We start from the raw sequence: 6370 nt of genomic DNA on the forward strand, positions 1-6370 counted from the left end.
CTCGAACTCGTCATTGCCACCACCCCCGATCGAGTCCTGCTCGTCCTCGCCGTCGTCCCCGAGCCCGTCGTCGTCCCCGCCCCCGAGCATGTCGCCGTCACCGCCCCCGAGCTCGTCGTCGTCGCCCCCGAGCCCGTCACCGTCGCCGTCGCGGCCCCCAATCCAGTCCTCCTTGTCGTCGCCGCCGTCCCCGAGCCCGTCATCGTCGCCTCCCCGAGCACATCACCATCACCGCCCCAAGGCCGTCGTCATCGTCGCCGAGCCGTCGCCGTCGGCCCGAGCCCGTCGTCGTCGTCGCCGCTCCCCGAGCCCGTCGTCGTCGCCGCCCCGAGCCCATCGTCCCCGGTGAGTCAAATATGAGTTTTAGCTGTATTTTAGTTTTAGATTTTATATTAAATTGGATGAATCAAAGCTAAGTCAAAGCTTTTTCAAATTTAGTTTTAGATGTATTTTACTTTTAGATGTATTTTAGGTTTAGTTTTAGATTTCTTTTTTTGCGGTAAAAAATGAGGGCTTTAAATATATTAATTCCAGATTTATTCTTTAAATAGTAGGGCCTTAAATAGTTGTAGAAATTGTTCTCGACCTCGACGATGCCCATCACGCATGCTCGTCGTCGACTCTGTGGCAACCACCTGCTTGATAGGCACCAGCATGTGCGGGACTGGGCTCCGCCGGGCTGGCACTGGGAGGTGCTACCTTCTGGGGATCGCATCTTGGCAAGGAATCACGCTCCCGTCATAGACCCGGAGCTTCTTTGGTGGCGGTTGCGTGGGCAACTTTTGGTGCAGAGGTAGCCGGCCCCCAAGGAGGAGGTACTTCACCGTGTGAGGGTGGAGGACGAGCACGTCCGTCGCTACTTGGTTGCGTTGGACGCCAGGTTCTCCAATACCTGACAGGTTCTTCAGGGATCTCACCCGATCTAAGATTCTTTTATGGTTCCTTCTCTATGGGTTTCCACCGCCCATGCGTCAGTAGAACAACAGCTCTTTGGGTGATCAGTTTGATGATGAACCGCGAGTGGAAGAGATTATACTAGAGATGTCTTCGAGATTAAATTCAAGATGTATTAAGTTGATTATTGGTTCTAACTGAAAGAAAATCATTTTCCCTCTTGAGATCTACTGCATTATATATCATAACGTACATCTATGAACTATTCAACATTTGGAAATGAAATATAAAAAAGTTTGTGCATGTTTAAAACAGAAAAGCTCGTGTAATTCGGTTATTCATACAAGGAGCTGAAATATTTGCAGAAACTATATGGATCAAAGAGAACAGTTGTTGGGGGGAGATAATGCTCTGTGATTATTTGTCGTATCTCAACGACGCCGATGGTGTGGAAGGAGAGTATGATGGCTCGGATGATCGAAAAATGGAGGAGGAAGGACATGATCATGATGGCTCCGGTGACTGAAGGCTGGAGGAAGAAGGAGACCATGTTGACGGCTCCGGTGACCGAACGGAGGAGGGAGATATTGCAAAGTCCGGCAAGGTATATATATTAATTAAGCCCGAAGGTATGTACATATATTAACTCTTCTTACGCACACGAAGACGTAGGGAGGATCCGAATAACCCAGTTACAAAGCCACTGGTCAAGGCCTATGCTCTTAAGAAGATTGTGTTGGGGAACGTTGCAAGGGAAACAAATTTTTTGCTACGCACACGAAGACCTATCATGGTGATGTTCATCTACGAGAGAGAGATCGGATCCACATACCCTTGTAGTGTTGGGGAACGTTACATGGGAAACAAAAAATTTCCTACACACACGAAGACCTATCATGGTGATGTTCATCTACGAGAGGAGATTAGATCCACATACCCTTGTTGATCGCTAAGTAGGAATCCTTAAGAAATGCGATTGATGTAGTGGTACAACTTCGTGATTCAAATCACCGTCGTCCCACGATCCGTCCCATGACCCGTTCCGATCTAGCGCCAAACGGACGGGACCTCCGCGTTCACCACACGAACAACTCCATGACGATCTCGGCCTTCTTGATCCAACAAGAGAGACGTTGAAGTAGATGAGTTCTCCGACAGCGTCACAGCGCACCGGTGGTGGTGATGATCTACTCCTACAGGGCTCCGCCCGAGCTCCGCAAAAATCCGTTCTCGAGGAACAACTACGTGGTATAGATTTGAATTGCACGTGGCAAAGTTGTGTCTCAATATCCCTAAAACCACCAATATATATAGGAGCAGGGGAGGGACTAGCCTTGGGGCTCAAGGGTGCCCCAAGGGCGACGACCAAGGAGAAGGAGATGGACTCCCACCCCAATTCAGTTTGGGGAAGGAGTCCACTCCTTCCTTCCCACCTTCCTCTTTCCTTGTTTTTCTTTTTTCCTTTGGTATTTTCTCTTGTGGCGTCATAGCCCTATTGGGCTGGCCTCACCAACCCATTAAGGGCTGGTGCGCCACCCTAGGGTTACTGGGCTCACTCCCGGGTGGATGGGCCCCTCCCGGTGAATACCCGGAACCCATTCGTCACTCCTGGCACACTGTCGGTAATGCCGGAAATCTTTCCGGTGACCAAATGAAACCATCCTATATATGAATCTTCATGTCCGGACCATTCCCGAAACCCTCAGGACATCCGTGATCTCATCCGGGACTCCGAACAACCTTCGGTCACCAACAAATATAACTCAACTATACTAAAACATCATCGAACCTTAAGTGTGCAGACCTTGCGGGTTCGAGAAGTATGCCGACATGACCAGAGACACTCCTCGGTCAAATCCAACAGCGGGACCTGGATGTCCATATTGGATCCTACATATTCTACGAAGATTTGATCGTTTGAACCTCTATGCCAATGATTCATAAAATCCCGTATATCATTCCCTTTGTTCTTCGGTATGTTATTTGCCCAAGATTTGATTGTCGGTATCCATATACCTATTTCAACCTCGTTATCGGCAATTCTCTTTACTCGTTCCGTAATTCAAGATCCCGTGACTTACAGTTGAGTTACATTGCTTGCAAGGCTTGTGTGTGATGCTGTATTACCTAGTGGGCACCGAGATACCTCTCCGTCACACGGAGTGACAAATCCCAGTCTTGATCCATGCTAACTCAACGGACACCTTCGGAGCTACCTGTAGAGCACCTTTATAGTCACCCAGTAACGTTGTGACGTTTGATACACACAAGGTATTCCTCCGGTGTCAGTGAGTTACATGATCTCACGGTCATAGGAATGAATACTTGACACGCTGAAAACAATAGCAACAAAATGACACGATCACATGCTACGTTTATAATTTGGGTATTGTCCATCACATGATTCTCCTAATGATATGATCCCGTTATCAAGTGACAACACCTGTCTATGGTCAGGAAACCTTGACCATCTTGGATCAACGAGCTAGTCAACTAGAGGCTTACTAGGGATAGTGTTTTGTCTATGGATCCACCGATGTATTTGTGTTTCCAATCAATACAATTATAGCATGGATAATAAACGATTATCATGAAAAAGTAATATAATAATAACTAATTTATTATTGTCTCTCACTTGCACTAGAGTGAATAATCTAGTTCACATCACTATGTGATTTTAACGAATCCAACACCCATACAGTTCTGGGGTTTATCACGTCTTGCTTGTGAGAGAGGTTTTTAGTCAACGGTTCTGAACCTTTCAGATCTGTGTGTGCTTTACAAATCTTTATGTCATCCTATAGATGCTGATACTACATGCTATTTGGAAATATTCCAAATGACTACTCTACTATACAAATCAGTTTTACTACTCAAAGTTATTCGGATTAGTGTCAAAGCTTGCATCGACGTAACCCTTTACGACGAACTCTTTAACCACCTCCATAATTGAGAAAAATTCCTTAGTCCATTGTTTAGTGATGTTTGACTACCTCAAAGTTACTAAGGATAAGTTTGACCGATGTTTAGTGATTCAATCCTGGATCACTCTCTGTACCTCTTAACAGACTTGTGGCAAGGCATACATCAGGTGCGGTACACAGCATGTCATACTTTAGAGTCTATGGCTAAGGCATAGAGGATGACCTTCGTCCTTTCTCTTTCTTCTGTCGTGGTCGGGTTTTTGAGTCTTACTCAAATTCACACCTTACACCATAGCCAAGAACTCCTTCTTTGCTGATCTATTTTGAACTCCTTCAAAAAACTTGTCAAGGCATGCATTTCATTTGAAAGTTCTGTTTAGCATTTTGATCTATCTTCATAGATTTTCATGCTCAATGTGCAAGTAGCTCTATCCAGGTCTTCCTTCGAAAAACACCTTTCAAACAACCCTTTATGCTTTACATAAATTCTACATTACTTCCGATCAACAATATGTCAACCACATATACTTATCAGAAATTCTATAGTGCTCCCACTCACTTCCTTGGAAGTACAAGTTTCTCATAAACCTTGTATAAACCAAAAATCTTTGATCATCTCATCAAAATGTATATTCCAACTCCGAGATGTTTGCACTAGTCCATAGAAGGATCGCTGGAGCTTGCATACTTGTTAGTATCCTTAGGATCGACAAAACCTTCTAGTTGTATCACATACAACCTTTCCTCAAGGAAACCGTCGAGTTAACAATGTTTTGACATCATATATGCAATATTTTATAAATAATGCAACAAATACTAACCTAATTCCAACAGACATTTAGCATCGCTATGATTGAGAAAGTGTCATCATAGTCAATTCTTTGAACTTGTCGGAAACATCTTTGCAACAAGTCAAGCTTTTCTTAACGGTGACTTGTCACCATCATCAGCTGTCTTCCTTTTAAAGATCCATCTTTACTCAATAGTCTTACGACCATCAAGTAGTTCTTCCACAGTCTACACTTTGTTCTCATACATGGATTCTCTCTCGGATTTCATGGCCCCCAGCCATTTGCCGGAATCTGGGCCCACCATCGCTTCTCCATAGCTCGTAGGTTCATTGTTGTTCAATAACATGACCTCCAAGACATGGTTACCATACCACTCTGTAATAGTATGCGACCTTGTCGACCTACAAGGTTTGTATTAACTTGATTCGAAGCTTAATGATCACCATCATCAGCTTCCACTTCAATTGGTGTAGGCGCCACATGAACAACTTCATGTGCCCTGCTACACACTGCTTGAAGTGACGGTTCAGTAACCTCATCAAGTTCCACCACCCTCCCACTCAATTCTTTCGAGAGAAACCTTTCCTCAAGAAAGGACCCGTTTCTAGAAACAAACACTTTGCTTCCGGATATGAGATAGGAGATGTACCCAATTGTTTTGGATATCCTATGAAGATGCATTTATCCGCTTTGTGTTCGAGCTTATCAGACTGAAACTTTTTCACATAAGCGTCGTAGCCCCAAGTTTCAAGAAACGACAGCTCAGGATTCACCAAACCATAGTTCATACTATGTCATCTCAACTGAAATACACGGTGCCCTATTTAAAGTGAATGCGGTTGTCTCTAATGCATAACCCATATATGATAGTGGTAATTCGATAAGAGACATCATAATATGCACCATATCAAATAGGGCGTGGCTATGACGTTCGGACAAACCATCACACTATGGTGTTCTAGGTGGCATGAATTGCGAAACAATTTCCACATTGTTTTAACTGTGTACCAAAACTCACAACTCAGATATTCATCTCTATGATCATATCGTAGACAGTTTATCCTCTTGTCACGACGATCTTCACTCTGAAATAGCTTTGAACTTTTCAATATTTCAGACTTGTGATTCATCAAGTAAATACTCCTGTATCTACTCAAATTGTTAGTGAAGTAAGAACCATAACGATATCTACTGCGTGCCTCCGCACTCATTGGACTGCACACATCAAAAATTTATTACTTCCAACAAGTTACTTTCTTGTTCCATGTGGTATGTTTGCATGTCTCAAGTGATTCAAAATCAAGTGAGTCCAAACATTCCATCTGCATGGAGTTTCTTCATGCGTTTATACCACCAGGTATGGTTTGCATGTCTCAAACGTTTCAAAAATGAATGAGTACAAAGATCCATCAGCATGGAGCTTCTTCATGCATTTTACACCAACATGACTCAAGTAGCAGTGCCACAAGTAAGTGGTACTATCATTATAACTTTGTATCTTTTGGCACCAATATTATGAACATGTGTATCACTACGATCGAGATTTAATAAACCATTGAAGGTAATTATTCAAGAAAATGGAATAACCATTATTCTCTTTAAATGAATAATCATATTGCAATAAACACGATCCAATCATGTTCATGCTCAACACAAACACCAAATAACATTTATTTAGGTTTAACACCAATCCCGATTGTAGAGGGAGCGTGCGATGTTTTGATCACATCAACCTTGGAAATACTTCCAACACGTATCGTC

This window comes from Hordeum vulgare, chromosome 1H, assembly GCF_904849725.1.
Source record: "Hordeum vulgare subsp. vulgare chromosome 1H, MorexV3_pseudomolecules_assembly, whole genome shotgun sequence".
Lineage (NCBI taxonomy): Eukaryota > Viridiplantae > Streptophyta > Magnoliopsida > Poales > Poaceae > Hordeum > Hordeum vulgare.